Genomic DNA, 18,144 nt, shown 5'->3' on the forward strand with positions numbered 1-18,144 from the left:
TCCTAGAAAAACAGGCTACTGTAACATCCATTAGCCACGTGCAGTGTTTACATTTAATTTTCCTTCATCGCAGTCACCTAAGCACATGCATGTGTTCTCCTGTTGACAAAGGGTGCAGCCAGATCTTTGTCTGGCTGCTGTGATTGTGCTTGTGCCCAAGTTCTGATGAGGTCTTTCAGAAAAACTGAATGCCAGCTATGTCAGGTATTATTCTGATGATAAAATATCCATAGTGCATGCCATGCAGAGGTCTGTCCCCTCCTGTCAGCAACAGCACAAAGTAATTGTGTATGCCAGGATAGTGCTAGTTGCTAAGGGAGCGATGAGACCCTAGGCTGCTTGCTTTAATTGCTTCATGTCAGGGTTCTGGTGAATGGATTTGGGAGCCCTGACCTCCTGTTACCATGTAAAGGATACTACTTCAGATGTGAATACTCAAACTTGCACGTGCCTAAATATTTGCTTTCTGGGCACATTTAAGTGAGATTATTCAAATGCTCTCAGCAAATGAATGCAAAAGGGACACAATCAGAGCTGAAGAAAAAAATCACTTTTAAATTTGAATGAATGACTTGAATGTTCAGAAACCTTGGTTGCTAGAGTAACGAATTTGAATTTACTGGAGCTGAATCTTTCTAAGTTTCTAGTGCTATTAATACTCTTCCCATTACAGTCAATAGGAGTTTTGCCATTGATTTCAGTCTGATTTATGAGGGACACTACTGTTATAATTTTGTCTGTGTGTCCAAAACTTTATTACAGCTTCAACAACCAACACAAACTCCAAAAGGCAACATATCTTGGCTGGAGTAAAAATGGGGAAATGACACCCACCTCAGTCTCTTCCCAAACTTGCCACTTGTTCAAAGCATCTCAACTGTCCAAGGCCTAATAAGTCCACTTAAACAGAAGGCCCTAACTCCTATGTGATTAATCATTCTTTGTACTTCCCCTCACATATTGCTCTTTTGCCATGTAGTATAACATCTCCAGCAGATTGTTTTAGAAGAGAAACAGGTTAGATCAGTGTTTCTCAAACTGGGGTCGCCGCTTGTGTAGGGAAAGCCCCTGGCAGTCTGGGCCGGTTTGTTTACCTGCTCCGTCCACAGGTCCGGCCGATCGCGGCTCCCACTGGTCGCTGTTCGCTGCTCCAGGCCAATGGGAGCTGCTGGAAGCGGCACGGGCTGAGGGACTTCCTGGCCGCCGCTTCCAGCAGCTCCCATTGGCCTGCAGCAGTGAACTGTGGCCAGTGGGAGCCATGATTGCCTGGACCTGCGGACGGGGCAGGTAAACAAACCAGCCCAGCCCGCCAGGGGCTTTCCCTGCACAAGCAACGACCCCAGTTTGAGAAACACTGGGTTAGATTCATTGGAGTTATTCTCTCTGCGCTAGAAAAACGGAGAACAGATAGAAAATATTCCCGGGGTAGTATTAGGGAGACTATCAAAGGTAACACATTCCCATCACTCTGCCAGGGCACAGAGGTCTGTTGAGAGAAACAGAATTCTGCAATTGGTGTGAAGGAGGGGGAGGGACAGCCACACGCTGAAAGGAAGTCAGGAGACCCATCAGGCTACCTGAAAGCTTCCTGATGCTATGGGATTCCTGAAACATCTGTCCTACTGGCAGTGGAGTTAATCACAGGCTTTAACCATTTAAACAAAAGCAAACCCCGCCCCCCCGACAGAAAAAGATTGTTTAGGAGAGGCAGGGAACCCCCCTCTCTGCCCATACTAAGGAGAGAACATAATGCATCTGCCGATCCCTTCCTGAGTTGCCAGTGCTCCAAGAAGCATGTGTATGGCAGCAGCATCTCTGTTCTCTCCATTGTCGCTGCCTTAGGTCACCAGAACAGAGGAGAGGAGCTGGTGAGAGGTAATGCTGTTGCTGAGGGAAGGCATCAGTCCCTGCAGTGCTGCCAGCCCACACTGTGACTGCTGCTTTTCCCCGCCATGGAAAGAATCGGGTACCCTGGGCTCAATTCACAAAGAAGATTGAGGTGTCCAAGTGCTACTGACATTCACAAAACTCCTGCTCAGCTGCCATCTAATGCGGTAGGTGCCTACGTTTTCACCAGTAGGCATCTGCAAAGGTGCCTAAAGTCCTGATGCAACCAAACTGCTTGGAGCCCTAACTCACACGCAGGCCCCACAATGATTATCAGAGTAGGCATTGTCCCACCTATGTTGCCTGCAGGGCCAGCTGTGGTACAGGGTACAGGAGACTGGCAGGGGTAAGCAGAGCGAGAATTTGGGTGGTGAGGGTGGCATGCATGTGTCCCAGTCTGCCCAGTAATTTGGGCCCCCTCCTGCGGGAGACCCAGCTTTGAGTCCTTCTGCCTGATTTGGAGCAGAGACTTGAAGCCAGCTCTCCCACATTCCAGCAGAGTGCCCTAACCAACAAACTATCAGGTACTCCAACATGGCCATCTCTCAACCTCCCCTGTTGATGCTGCACCACTTTGTATATAACTAATTAAATATCTGTTGGAATAGCGACTTGTACCTGGCTTTCCACTATCCCAAGTGAGTGCCCTGAGCACAGGACTACAGAGTCAGCCTCTCACTTTGTCTCTTTCTCTGGCTCAATGACTATTTAATTATTTATACAAAGTGGAACATCTTCAGCAGAGAGAGCCCCACCCAGAATTCCAAATAAGCTGGTGGTTAGGTTCCTCCAACAAATCAGAAAGAGAAGCTCCCTGCCATCCCAGGTATGTGCCCTGACCACTGGGCTATTGATGGGGGTGGGCAATCTCTGTGCAGTTAGGTACCTCCCTCTGGCCTGTTAGTCAGATACCTATAGCCAGTAGTGGATCTGGGCCCTAAGCCCCAGACCTTTCCTCTGCATTTCTCTGCTGGCTAGCTTAGACAGCTCACTGCTCAGCTTGCTGGCTTCTGCCAATCACTTGCTTAGGCACTTAACTTTTCCTGTGTATTGTACCTAATGTGGAACTATGACTTCCCTGAGTACCTCTGTGAATCTAGACCCCTGTTCCTTCTGAAAGGTCCTTGGGTAAGGAGTGCTGATTCACACACGGGGAGAGACTACCTTCCACCACCATCAATGTGAACATCAGTGCCTCTTCACCAACCAGTCCACAAGCGTGATTTAAGTCCTCTCCTCAGCCCACCCCAATTTGATCATTGGTAGAAATTAAACCCATCATATGTTACAAAATCTAGCAATTCAGTCACTGTCTGTAAACTCTGCCTGTCTGCTCTGCCATACCGCATGTTGCCATCAGAACAACTGCTTCATCAACCTTCAACTAAGATATGCAGGTAGAATAATGTACTAATTTTTAAAAGGCCTCCAGCCCGGTGCTAGCATACCAGGCTTGCCACCCTGCCAGAACTGCAACGTGCATTCATGCAGAGGAGCAGAAGCCAGACAAGCTGTTACAGCACAACATGAGCCAGGGGACCCTTATGATTAGAGGACATACATTTTGAGAAGAGAGAGCATCCAACTTCTTCAGTGTTGCCAACACTCATGATTTGATCACAGTTGAACACTATTTGATTGTTTTTTAAAGACGTCACACCTGCATTTGTGTGATTTCAGGAGACTCTCAGTGTTCATTCTTTTTTTAAAGTAGGTTTCTTGCCTTCATAGGGGCAGAGATGAGCGTGAAAACATTCACCCTAAAAAAAAAAATCTCAAAAACCAGAATTCTGCAAAAAAAGGAACCCAAACAGCATTAAAAAATAATTGCATGATTTTTAAGCCACTGATGATTTTTAGAGGTCTGGCATGATTTGTGACTCCTTGGGGTTTGCAGTAAGGCTTCTTCTGATTCTTCCTCATGGTACATAGCCTTGAAACCAATTCATCAAACAGGAGGCACACATCAGACAACAACTAGATTCCAAAGCTTATGTAAAACTTAGAACCCCCTTCCTGAAACAAGCTATGTCATAAGAATATGAAAACAGCCATACTTTTGGGTCAGACCAAAGGTCCATCTAGCCCAATATCCTGTCTTCCAACAGTGGCCAATGCTAGGTGTTTCAGAAAGAATGAACAGAACAGCTAATGATCAAGTACTCCATCCCCTGTCACCCATTCCCAGCTTCTAGCAAACAGAGGCTAGGGACACTTCACAGCGTGGTTTTTGCACCCTTGTCCATCCTGGCTAATAGCCATTGATGGACGTTTCTTCCATGAACTTATCTATTTCCTTTTTGAACCCTATTATATTCTTGGCCTTTGCAACATCCTCTGACAAAGAATTCCACAGGTTGACTGTGTGGTGTGTGGGAAAAAAATGCTTCCTTTTGTTTGTTTTAAACCTGCTGATTATTAATTTCATTTGACCCCTAGTTCTTGTGTTTGAGAAGGCATAAATAACATGTCCTTATTTACTTTCTCCATACCAGTCATGATTTTATAGATGTCTATTATTTAGGGAGGAGGGATAGCTCAGTGATTTGAGCATTGGTCTGCTACACCCAGGGATGTGAGTTCAATCCTTGAGGGAGCCACCTAGGGATCTGGGGCAAAAATCAATATTTGATCCTGCTAGTGAAGGCAGGGGGCTGGACACAATGACCTTTCAAGGTCCCTTCCAGTTCTATGAAATAGGTATATCTCCATATATATATATATATATATATATTATCCCCCTTAGTAGTCTCTTTTCCAAGCTGAAAGACCTAGTCTTTTTAATCGCTCCTCATATGGAAGCCCTTCAATATCTTTAATAATTTTTGTTGCCCCTTTCTGAACCTTTTCCAATTCCAATATATCTTTTTTGAGCTGGGGCGAACACATCTGCATGCAGTATTCAAGATGTGGGCATACTATGGATTTATATAGAGGCAATATGATATTTTCTCTTTCTCTTTCATAATGCTTCCCAACATTCTGTTAGCTTTTATGACTGCCACTGCACAGTGAGTGGATGTTTTCAGAAAATTATCCACAATGACTCCAAGCTCTCTTTCATTTTATATGTCTAGTTGGGATTATGTTTTCCAATGTGTATTATTTTGCATTTATCAACATTGAATTTCATCTGCCATTTTGTTGCCCAGTCACCTAGTTTTGAGAAGATCTTTTTGTAGCTATTCACATTCTGCTTGGGACTTACAAAACTACTCAAGATTGTTATCATCTGCAAATTTTGCCACCTCACTCTTTACCCCTTTTTCCAGATCATTTAGGAATATGTTGACCAGGCCTGGTTCCAGTACAGACGCCCGGGAGACACCACTATTTACCACACCATTCTGAAAACTGACCATTTAATCCTACCCTTTGTTTCCTATCCTTTAACCAGTTACCAATCCACGAGAGGACTTTCCCTCTTATCCCATGACAGCTTACTTTGCTCAAGAACCTTTGGTGAGGGAACCTTGTCAAAGGTTTTCTGAAAAAATCTAAATATACTGGCTCCCCCTTGTCCACTTGCTTGTTGACCCCCCTAAAAGAAGTCTAGTAGATTTTTCCCTTTACAAAAACCATGTGGACTCGTCCCCAACAAATTATGTTCATGACTGTGTCTGACAATTTTTTTCTTTACTATAGTTTCAACCAGTTTTCCCGGTACTGATGTCAGGTTTACCAGCTTACAACTGCCAGAATCTGTAGCCATTTTAAAAAATTGGTGTCACATTAGCTATCCTCCAGTCGTTTGGTTGATTACACACAACAGTTAGTAGTTCTGCAGTTTCACATTTGAGTTCCTTCCAAACTCTTGGGCAAATACCATCTGGTCCTGGTGACCTATTACTGTTTAGTTTATCAACTTGTTCCAATACCTCCTCTAATGATACCTCAATCTGCGACGGTTCCTCAGATTTGTCACCTAAAAAGAATGGCTCAGGTTTGGGAATCTCCCTCACATCCTCAGCCATGAACACCAATGTAAATAATTCATTTCATGACGTCATTCATGACTTTTCACATGTGAAAAAAAGGTACACACATTTGCTCAAGAACATAGCCACAGACATGTTTGTCTGCCTTCCAAACGGCAGTTTTAAACAGCAAAATTGGGTTATAAAACTGAAAATGAGATCTCCCTCTCTCCCTCCCCCTTCCTATCATGGCAAATTTCCCCAATCCCAGTTCTGTCACCAGCAGGCTTTTGCACACAATCAGCTCACAATACTTATCAATAATCTAAAGCATTTTTGTAATTTAAAAAATTCCTTTGTGAACAAAATCATCAGTTAAGGCCCCCCCCCAAAACACTCACAAGTTATTTTGCCTTCACATCTAACTGGCCCTAATGGTTTCACGGCCATAACTGCCACAATTCTGGAGTCTTTATGCTCCACTCTGCACTATTCATATTTCATGCAGTTGGTCATGGAGTAGGTTGGAGCAATATTTCAAAAGGAGGAAAACGTTCTCTTGTGCTTAGCAGGGCTCTATTGAAAGGTCTTATTGTTCCTCTACTGCTGAAGATGTCCTCCTTTACAGTAGATTATTTTCCCAGCTACAGCACACTCTCATATTTTCTTGTTTGAGAACTGAAGAAAGTCATCATTAATCAACTAGAAGCACATTTAGCAAAGTTCAACTTGTATGAAAAATTTATGTCAACCTTTAGGTTGTATGACAGCACCAAGACTTCACTTAATTAGTTTTATAGTGACTTTTGGTTAATGGCTGATTCAGATTATCTCGTTCTGGTTTTACTGGACATTTTAGTAACATTTTCTGCTATTGATCATGGAGCTGTGTAGTTGTCATACAGACAACCAGGCCTCAGTGTTTGCATTCAAAGCATGTTTGGCTGAAGAGCTGGGTGGCTCAGGATATTGAAACTGAATTAAGACACCTTGCCCCTCTAGTTTATTTGCTCACATGAATCCATGCTATGTCAGTAATAAATGAAAGTTGTAGCTAACGAATGGATGTTAGGTGGCCTGTGTTTAGCGAGTTGGACAGGAATCTACATTCCAAAGGTCTCAACATGTGCTCCCTTGCTTACAGACGCCACAGCCCACCAAGGACTGAACATGGATGAAGAATGTTGCAAAGTTGGTCAGGAATGAGACACATTTATGGGGCAGTAAAGCAAAACCTTAAGCTCAGTGCTGGAGGACCATAGTTTATGAGGCAAGTTTTGCCTTTTTGCTTGTTTTATGACAGAAAATATTTGCTTTTCATCAGTGTAAGTTCACTCCTTTCACCACAAGTGAAAAATGTTTTTTGCCAGTACAACTGTTTTGTATAAAATAACAGTATTGCATGTCCCTAGCAGCACAGGCCACACTGAGGGTTAGAGGTAAATTCCAAATGTCATGTAATATTTTTCACTTATTGACTAACTCTTGAGTATGAAAAAATGGCAAAAATGACAATATTTTATAGACTTGAACAAGTTTTCTGCACATTCTTATTGTTTGGGGCTTTTATAAATGTGAAATAATATTAGGGCATTTGTAATAACTTACTAGAGTTTTGCTAGTGCCGAGTGTAACCTTATTTGGAAAATATCATTTCTGTTCTCACTTTAGTTGACCGAGCTGTATTTCAAATTGAAAAGCTTGTAACATATGTGGGAAAATATTGCCTTGTTTCAACATCTTTAGGGCATGATCCTGCTAATGCTAGTTGTCCAGCTCCATGAAGACATGTTTGAGATTTGCTCATTACTTGTAACTCTAATATTATTTTCTATAGACCCACTCTCAGGCATAATGTTTAGTGCTGTGAATAAATGGGAGTATTCGTAGTAATGAGCATAATGAGGTGCATCTATAAAATTACTGTACTGTAATTCAAAAAGCCCACACTACAGGAATATTGTCTCGAGCACTGTCTGTTAGCATATAGTGCAATGTGCTGAAGCTCTTCTAAATTAAAACAAAAAAAACCAACCACATGAACAGTGTTCCTGTGTGTGTGTGTGTGTGCTCTGATTTACGGCTGCAGGACACTACAGCTGGTAGCAGGGATATTGGATCTGTGATAAGAAAAGGAAAAGCAAACAAACAAAAGGGAAAGAAAATAAAGTCAAAAGAATGTAAAACAAAAAATACTAAACAGAAGAAATTCAGTAACCAGGAAGCACCATAACTCTGCAGTCAGACAGTTCACCCACACAAAGCTACCTTAACATACTAATGAAAAAAATAACCTATTTCTTTATTTTCCCCTACTGTGCTACTAAACTAAAGGTCCTTGCTGCATGCCTGCACCTACAGTGTTGGATGTGCAGCATCTGTCTTCCTGAGGGCCAAAGATGCTAATAGCAAATATATGACAGCCATCTTTGTGGGCAATGGTGTACGGCGAGAAAATAAAACTGTAGCTACATACATACATAAGCAACATGGTATTTGTGTTACATGCATTCCTAGCAAGAGGCTCAGTGGTGGCAGAAATGCAGAAGAATATTCAGAAATACGTTGGCTGCCCTTCAGCTGAGAAAACCATGACAAGGGCTCTGTTGCCATGTTGTGTGGGTGAAGAGGTAAAAGATATTTACGATCTTTTGCCCAACAAACCACCTTACAAAAAATGAAGCTCCCCTTTAAAAAACAAACAAACAAACCAAAAAAACCCTTAGTGTTCTAAATAACATTCCTCTGGGGGAGTGTGGGCGTGGGGAGGAGGTATTTGAAACATTTGTCTTCAGGCAAGTGAGACAAATACCAGGAAAAATACGGACCAATTTCTATGGCAGATTACACTAAGTAAATATCCTAATAAGGGCTGAGCCCATCATTCCAGGTCAGGCAGAGACACCATACTAGCATGGAAATTAAGTTCTTTAAGGATGTCAAAGTTCCACAAAACCATAAAAAATCCTGGGAGATTGTAAAACATCTCCAAATCATAGCCGTTTATTAGAACCTTTTGATAGCAAACCACCTTGTTAACCTCATTTCCCATAAACGAGACTTATGAATGTGACTTTAGTAAGAAGCTAACCAGTACAAAAGGTGTGGAGGACTGTAATAGAGAGTGTGTGTTTTTTAATGCGGAGTAAGGAAAGGATGGTGGTTTATGTTTATTAGTCCCTGGCTGGCTTTGTAATCAGAGAACGCAAACTTTTAGGTGGAAGATAGTGTGGTATGAAGCACACTGCTGGAGCTAATAAAAGTACATTAGCCGCCTATCAAAGGGTGTGCTCCTCGATTGATGTCTACAGGACACTACAGAAAGCAGTTCGCTTGCTGGGGTATGCAGGGTCAGGTCCGTCACATGCCAATTAATAACTCAACAGAGTTAGCGATTTGCTCATCATTATTAATTGTCATGTGAAAGGCCTGATCCTGCATCCCAGCAAGCAAACTGATTACTGTAGTGTCCTGTGGCAGTCAATCCAGACGCACATGCTTATGCCAATGCAGCTGAGTTCATGGAGGCCATGTACTAATAATTTGCCCACCATAACCCAGTCTCTTCCCCTCTTTGTGACTTCCCTAGATGGATTCTGAGGACTGCTTAGCACAGTTTGCAACCAATCAAATAGCACCTGATGGAAAAAGCAGTGTGATATTCTTGGCTCCTCAGGCTCCAAGCTCAGAGGTTGTAGGAACTTACTGCAGTTAGCCAGCAAGTAGATGGAGGAAGAGTTGCAGCTCGCAGAGCACCTCATAGCTGACTAAGGGACCTGCAATATTGTATAACCCCTCTAGGGCAAAGATGGGAGGAGGCAAGGAGTACTCCTGACACCCCACCTCCTCCTACCAATGCACCTTGTTTCATGTCATGTTCTGAGCTGGTTGAGAGAAGTGGGGAAAGGAGCAGGCATAGTGCCTCACAGCTGCTTGCTGCATTAAAAGAGTGACAAAGAGGAGACCTGGTCACAGCATAAAGAACACAAAAGACCGTAGGGGGCCTGTTAGATGTTGGCAGTGGCATCTGTGACCACATCTCCATGATGACCACAGTGACTTGGGCGAGGCAGCCACACCTCACAGAGCAATAAGGGTGTGACGGGTTGGATCACAGAAACCCCCTTGGGAGCTGCCACCTGATGTACCAAGACTACCCCTGCTCCTGTTTTCCCTGCCAGCTCAGGACTCCAGCACCCTGTCTTGCTGAGCCAGACACTCCCGTCTGCTCCAACACAGACCCAGGATCTGAATAACTTGCCCCAAAGCTGCAAGTTTACCTGAAAACAGTTCACAGAAGTGTGCTCATCTTTAGCACTCAGATGCCCAACTCCCAATGGGGTCTAAACCCAAATAAATCTGTTTTACCCTGTATAAAGCTTATACAGGGTAAACTCATAAATTGTTCGCCCTCTATAACACTAATAGAGAGATATGCACAGTTGTTTGCTCCCCCAGATATTAACACATATTCTGAGTTAATTAATAAGGAAAAAGTGATTTTATTAAATGCAGAGAATAGGATTTAAGTCGTTCCAAGTAGTAACAGACAGAACAAAGTAAGATAAAATAAAATGCACAAATCTATGTCTAATCAAACTAAATACAGATAAGTTCCTCACCAGTTCCAGAATGCTCCCTTTTACAGGCTAATCTCCTTTTAGCCTGGGTTCCAGCAATCACTCACACCCCCTGTAGTTACTGTCCTTTGTTCCAGTTCCCTTCAAGTATCCTGCGGGGGTGGAGAGGCTCCTTCCTTAGCCAGCTGAAGACAAAACGGAGGGGTCTCCCACGGGTTTAAATAGACTTTCTCTTGTGGGTGGAGACCACCCTCCTCCCTCCTATGCAAAGTCCAGCTTCAAGATGGAGTTTTGGAGTCACCTGGGCAAGTCACATGTCCCTGCCTGACTCAGTCTTTACAGGCTGAAGCCATTGTCCACATGGTATCTTTTATGTCTCCAGGAAGACTTCTTATGTGGATTGGAGCATTCCAAGATGCATTGTTCCCCAAGTGCTTCCTGATCAGGTACTTAACCCTGCAAATTCCGTCCTAAAGAAACTGATCAAATGCCTCACAAAGCTTACTTAGGGTATGTCTACACTACAAAATTAGTTTGAATTTATAGAAGCCGGTTTTATTGAAATCGGTTGTATACAGCCGATTGTGTGTGTCCCCACATAAAATGCTCTAGGTGCTCTAGTCGGCGGACCGCGTCCACAGTACGAGGCTAGCGTCGACTTCCGGAGCATTGCACTATGGGTAGCTATCCCACAGCTATCCCACAGTTCCCTCAGTCTCCGCCGCCCCTTGGAATTCTGGGTTGCGATCCCAATGCCCGGATGATGCAAAACAGTGTCGCGGGCGGTTCTGGGTACATGTCGTCAGGCCCCTCCCCCCCGTCACAGCAACGGCAGACAATAGATTCGCGCCTTTTTACCTGGGTTACCTGTGCAGACAACATACCACGGCAAGCATGGAGCCCGCTCAGCTCAGCTGAGCTCACCGTCACCATATGTCCTCTGGGTGCCGGCAGATGTGGGACTGCATTGCTACACAGCAGCAGCTGCTAACTGCTTTTTGGCGGTAGATGGTGCAGTAGACTGGTAGCCTTCATCGGCGATCTGGGTGCTGGCAGCCGTGGGGCTGCATTGCACCAGCCCCTTGCCTTTTGGCAGTAGAAGGTGTATTACGACTGTTAACCATCCTATTACAAGTTGGGTCATCGCACATTAGCAGAGTCTTCCCCGAGCAGCAGATCGTGCAATAGGCCTGAAGACCATCGTAATACACTAACTGCCAAGCGCCCAGTATTTGCTGCCAAGCACCCAGAAAGATGCCGAGGGCTATCAGTCACGCTGCACCGTCGTCTTAAGATGTAAAAAATAGATTTGCTCTGTATTCATTTGCTTCCCCCTCCCTCCGTCAAATCAACGGCCTGCTAAACCCAGGGTTTTCAGTTTAATCTTTGGGGGGACCATTCTGTGTGACAGTTGTTTGTGTTTCTCCCTGATGCACAGCCACCGTTCTTGATTTTAATTCCCTGTACCTGTACGCCATGTCGTCACTCGGCCCGCCCTCCCTCCTTCCCCTAGTCCGTCAGATACTACTTTCGCGCCTTTTCTTTGAATTCTGGGTTGAGATCCCAATGCCCGGATGATGCAAAACAGTGTCGCGGGCGGTTCTGGGTACATGTCGTCAGGCCCCTCCCCCCCGTCACAGCAACGGCAGACAATAGATTCGCACCTTTTTACCTGGGTTACCTGTGCAGACAACATACCACGGCAAGCATGGAGCCCACTCAGCTCAGCTGAGCTCACCGTCACCATATGTCCTCTGGGTGCCGGCAGACTTGGGACTGCATTGCTACACAGCAGCAGCTGCTAACTGCCTTTTGGCGGTAGATGGTGTAGCATGAGTAATAGCCGTGGGGCTGGCAGCCGTAGGGCTGCATTGCACCAGCCCCTTGCCCTTTGGTAGGTGATGGTATATTATGACTGGTACCCATCATCGTCGTACTGGAGTGGCTTTCAATCATGGCCACCTGGGCAGACATGCTACAGTTTCGATGATGATGACTACCAGTCGTAGTATACTATTTTCTGCCAATTGCCCAGTATTGTCTGCTAAGCACCCAGAAGAGGCCGAGGGCGATGCTGGGTGCTGGCGGACGTGGGGCTGGCAGACGTGGGGCTGCATTGCTACACAGCAGCAGCCCCTTGCCTTTTGGCAGATGATGGTATTTTATGATTGGTATCCGTCATCATCATACTGCAGAGGCTATCACTCATGCTGCACCGTCGGCTGCCAGCTTAAGATGTAAAAAATAGATTTGTTCTGTGTTCATTTGCTTCCCCTTCCTCCGTGAAATCAACGGCCTGCTAAGCCCAGGGTTTTCAGTTTAATCTTTGGGGGGACCATTCTGTGTGACAGTTGTTTGTGTTTCTCCCTGATGCACAGCCACCTTTCTTGATTTTAATTCCCTGTTCCTGTACCTGTACACCATGTCGTCACTCGGCCCTCCCTCCCTCCCTCCCGCCCTCCCTCCTTCTCCTGGGCCATCAGATACTAGTTTCGCGTCTTTTTTCTGACCAGGCGCCATAGCTAGCACTAGGATCATGGAGCCCACTCAGATCACCGCGGCAATTATGAGCACTATGAACACCACGCGCATTGTCCTGGAGTATATGCAGAGCCAGGACATGCCAAGGCAAAACCCGGACCACCCGAGGAGGCGATTGCAGCGTGGCGAAGAGAGTGATGAGGAAATTGACATGGACATAGACCTCTCACAAGGCACAGGCCCCAGCAATGTGGAAATCATGGTGTCACTGGGGCAGGTTCATGCCGTGGAACGCCGATTCTGGGCCCGGGAAACAAGCACAGACTGGTGGGACCGCATCGTGCTGCAGGTATGGGACTATTCCCAGTGGCTGCGAAACTTTCGCATGCGTAAGGGCACTTTCATGGAACTTTGTGACTTGCTTTCCCCTGCCCTGAAACGCCAGGATACCAAGATGAGAGCAGCCCTCACAGTTGAGAAGTGAGTGGCGATAGCCCTGTGGAAGCTTGCAATGCCAGACAGCTACCGGTCAGTCGGGAATCAATTTGGAGTGGGCAAATCTACGGTGGGGGCTGCTGTGATCCAATTTACCAGGGCAATGAAAGACCTGGTGATATCAGCGGTAGTGACTCTGGGCAACGTGCAGTCAATAGTGGATGGTTTTGCTGAAATGGGATTCCCAAACTGTGGCGGGGCCATAGACGGAACCCATATACCTATCTTGTCACCGGAGCACCAAGCCACCGACTACGTAAACCGCAAGGGGTACTTTTCAATGCTGCTGCAAGCCCTGGTGGATCACAAGGGACATTTCACCAACATCAACGTGGGATGGCCGGGAAAGGTACATGATGCTCGCGTCTTCAGGAACTCTGCTCTGTTTCGAAAGCTGGAGGAAGGGACTTTCTTCCCGGACCAGAAAGTAACCGTTGGGGATGTTGAAATGCCTATCGTGATCCTTGGGGACCCAGCCTACCCCTTAATGCCATGGCTCATGAAGCCGTACACAGGCAGCCTGGACAGGAGTCAGGACCTGTTCAACTACAGGCTGAGCAAGTGCCGAATGGTGGTGGAATGTGCATTTGGACATTTAAAAGCGCGCTGGCGCAGCTTACTGACTCGCTCAGACCTCAGCGAAAAGAATATCCCCATTGTTATTGCTGCTTGCTGTGCGCTCCACAATATCTGTGAGAGTAAGGGGGAGACCTTTATGGCGGGGTGGGAGGTTGAGGCAACTCACCTGGCCGCTGATTACGCGCAGCCAGACACCAGGGTGGTTAGAGGAGCACAGCAGGGTGCGGTGCGCATCAGAGAAGCTTTGAAAATGAGTTTTGTGACTGGCCAGGCTACTGTGTGAAACTTCTGTTTGTTTCTCCTTGATGAACCCTCCAAACCCCCCCCCGACCCGGTTCACTCTACTTCCCTGTAAACCAACCACCCCACCCCACCCTCCCCTCCCCAATTCGAGCACCTCTTGCAGAGGCAATAAAGTCATTGTTTTTTCACATTCATGCATTCTTTATTAGTTCCTCACAGAAGTAGGGGGATAATTGCCAAGGTAGCCTGGGATGGGTGGGGGAGGAGGGATGGAAAAGGACACACTGCATTTTAAAACTTTAAGTCTTATTGAAGGCCAGCCTTCTGATGCTTGGGCGATCATTTGGGGTGGAGTGACTGGGTGGCCGGAGGCCCCCCCCCACCGTGTTCTTGGGCGTCTGGGTGAGGAGGCTATGGAACTTGGGGAGGAGGGCTGTTGGTTACACAGGGGCTGTAGCGGCGGTCTCTGCTCCTGCTGCCTTTCCTGCAGCTCAACCATACGCTTGAGCATATCAGTTTGATGCTCCAGCAGACGGAGCATTGACTCTTGCCGTCTGTCTGCAAGCTGACGCCACCTATCATCTTCAGCCCGCCACTTGCTCTTTTCAGCCCGCCATTCAGCCCGCCACCTCTCCTCTTGTTCATATTGTGCTTTTCTCATGTCCGACATTGACTGCCTCCACGCATTCTGCTGTGCTCTATCAGCGTGAGAGGACATCTGCAGCTCCGTGAACATATCGTCCCTCGTCCTATATTTTCTCATTCTAATGTTCACTAGCCTCTGCGAAGGAGAAACATTTGCAGCTGGTGGAGGAGAAGGGAGAGGTGGTTAAAAAAGACACATTTTAGAGAACGATGGGTACACTCTTTCATTACAAGGTCGCATATTTCGGCTTGCAGGCAGCCATGGTAGGCCACAGTGTTTTGGCTTTTTTAACCTTCTTAACATGCGGGAAAGGTTGCAAACAGCAGCACATTTCCCATATCAAGGATGAATTGGGTTGTCCATTTAAAATGGGTTTTCAATGTAAAAGGAGGGGCTGCGGTTTCCCGGTTAACATGCGGCACAAACCCAAGTAAACCCCCCCCCGCTCCCCCCCCCCCCACACACGATTCTCTGGGATGATCACTTCACCCCTCCCCTCCACCGCGTGGTTAACAGCGGGGAACATTTCTGTTCAAAAGAGCAGGAACAGGCGCCTCTGAATGTCCCCTTAATAAAATCACCCCATTTCAACCAGGTGACTGTGAATGATATCACTCTCCTGAGGATAACAAAGAGAGATAAGGAATGGATATTGTCTGCATGCCAGCAAACACCGGGACCATACGCTGCCATGCTTTGTTATGCAATGATTCCAGACTACATGCTACTGGCCTGACGTGGTAAAGTGTCCTACCATGGCGGACGGGATAAGGCAGCCCTCCCCAGAAACCTTTTGCAAACGCTTTGGGAGTACATAAAGGAGAGCTTTCTGGAGATGTCCCTGGAGGATTTCCACTCCATCCCCATACACATTAACAGACTTTTCCAGTAGATGTACTGGCCGCGATTGCCAGGGCAAATTAATCATTAAACATGCTTGCTTTTAAACCATGTGTAATGTTTACAAATATTTACAAAGGTACACTCACCAGAGGTCTCCTGTGTGCCCTGAGGGTCTTGGGTGAGTTCGGGGGTTACTGGTTCCAGGTCCAGGGTCACAAACATATCCTGGCTGTTGGGGAAACCGGTTTCTCCGCTTCCTTGCTGCTGTGAGCTACCTACAGTACCTCCATCCTCATCTTCCTCGTTCCCCGAACCGTCTTCCCTGTGTGTTTCTCCAGTGAGAGAGTCATATCACACGGTTGGGGTAGTGGTGGCTGCACCCCCTAGGATCGCATGCAGCTCCGCGTAGAAGCGGCAAGTTTGCGGCTCTGCCCCGGACCTTCCGTTTGCTTCTCTGGCTTTGTGTTAAGCTTGCCGTAGCTCCTTAATTTTCACGCGGCACTGCTGTGTGTCCCTGTTATGGCCTCGGTCCTTCATGGCCTTGGAGATCTTTTCTAATACTTTGCCATTTCTTTTACTGCTACGGAGTTCAGCTATCACTGCTTCATCTCCCCATATGGCGAGCAGATCCCGTACCTCCCGTTCGGTCCATGCTGGAGCTCTTTTGCGATCCTGGGACTGCATCACGGTTACCTGTGCTGATGAGCTCTGCGTGGTCACCTGTGCATGAAATTCAAACATTCGCGGGTCTTTTCCTGTCTACCTGGTCAGTGCATCTGAGTTGAGAGTGCTGTCCAGAGCGGTCACAATGAAGCACTGTGGGATAGCTCCCGGAGGCCAATAACGTCGAATTCCGTCCACACTACCCCAATTCCGACCCGCAAAGGCCGGTTTTATCGCTAATCCCCTCGTCGGAGGTGGTGTAAAGAAACCGGTTTAAAGGGCCCTTTAAGTCGAAAGAAAGGGCTTCGTCGTGTGGACGTGTCCAGGCTTAATTCGATTTAACGCTGCTAAAGTCGACCTAAACCGGTAGTGTAGACCAGGCCTTAGAAACCAAGCAAGTATACAGCCCATATTCTTAACCTCAAGTAGAAAATGATATATATGTACCGAAAGGATTAATAGATATAGTAGACCATAACCTTTACGGAGATATATTACATGGCACAGGCAGCACAAAACATATTCCAGTTATGTCATACATACATTTATAAGCACCTCCCCCATAAAGCCTTTTGGGATACACTGTCACAAAGGGCATCACTGGCACTAGACACAGAGTCAGCAGTGGTAAAAAGATGCATTTGAGTGTAAAATGTTCCTTGGTGCTGGCTATGAAGCATCTATTCTGAGGGCTGCTGGGAGGAAGTGTCGGTGGGGGGGCATAACATTTTAGTGGATCTAGACACTGGATGTCCTTAAGCTACCCTTTCAACTGATGCACAGTTGAATAATAGGGAAGTGGTGTGCTGAGGCGTTAAGAATCAACATTGATTAATGGTAAAACTGTCAGTTATTCATCTGACAAAAGGCTTCAGATTCTTTTTCTTTGACTCGTTAAAATTGGTCATTGGGCTGTTGTTTTCAAAACCGTCATAATTTAAATCTTGTGGACTTTATTGTTCAGATTCTTTCCTTAGACTTGAATTGCTGGCCCAAGAACTACACAGCTATTTGAGATTCTTTGAGCATAGCTCAGCATGGTTTTAGCTCTACTTATGCTAGTCACAGTAAAGATTTCACACACACTGGATTTGGTCTTTTCTTTGTGTTTTGCCCCCAAAGATGTGATCCCTTTTCTGATCGCTTGTAGATTACATTTAAAATTTATTCTATTTGCCACCCCTACTGCCTTGAATACTCCAGCAATAGCTTTGCCACCTGCTTTCAGAAGTCAGTGTATTACTCTCCATCAGGAAAATGTATGGCAGTAGGTTAATTTGTTTTAATTAGATATCAGTGTTGTCAAGGAGCAGTACAATTTGCCCCTCTCTAGCATTAATGAATAAACAGCCCCTGTGCTATGTCATCACTCAGCTCCACCAGTCCTTCTCATTCACAGATAAGCATCAAGCATATGGTGGGCCGAGCGGTGAAATACGATTAGCAAAGTCATCCCCGGTGTAAGGCCACTGTATTCAGTTAAGTAACACCAGGGTAGAATGTGTAGTTAATGCATGGTACTCTCACACTGCCAACAATCAGAGGGCTTTAAGGGCTGCCAGTTCATATTATTCAACTTTTATTAATTCTACTAAGAACAAGCCAATGAATTTAATTTGAACTCTTGATGGAATTGTAAACTGCAGACCATCTGTTTTCCATCCTAAACAACTGATAGGCCAACATTTATACAAACATTTTGTTCAAGGATTTGAAGCTTTTAAGGAGCAGTTGCCTCAAAACCTACACTCCCCTCCTTTAGAAATGGAGGACATTATGGGCTAAGATTTCTTGTGCGTATGTCTTAACA

Source organism: Chrysemys picta, chromosome 14 (genome assembly GCF_011386835.1).
Source record: "Chrysemys picta bellii isolate R12L10 chromosome 14, ASM1138683v2, whole genome shotgun sequence".
NCBI classification, from domain to species: Eukaryota; Metazoa; Chordata; order Testudines; family Emydidae; genus Chrysemys; species Chrysemys picta.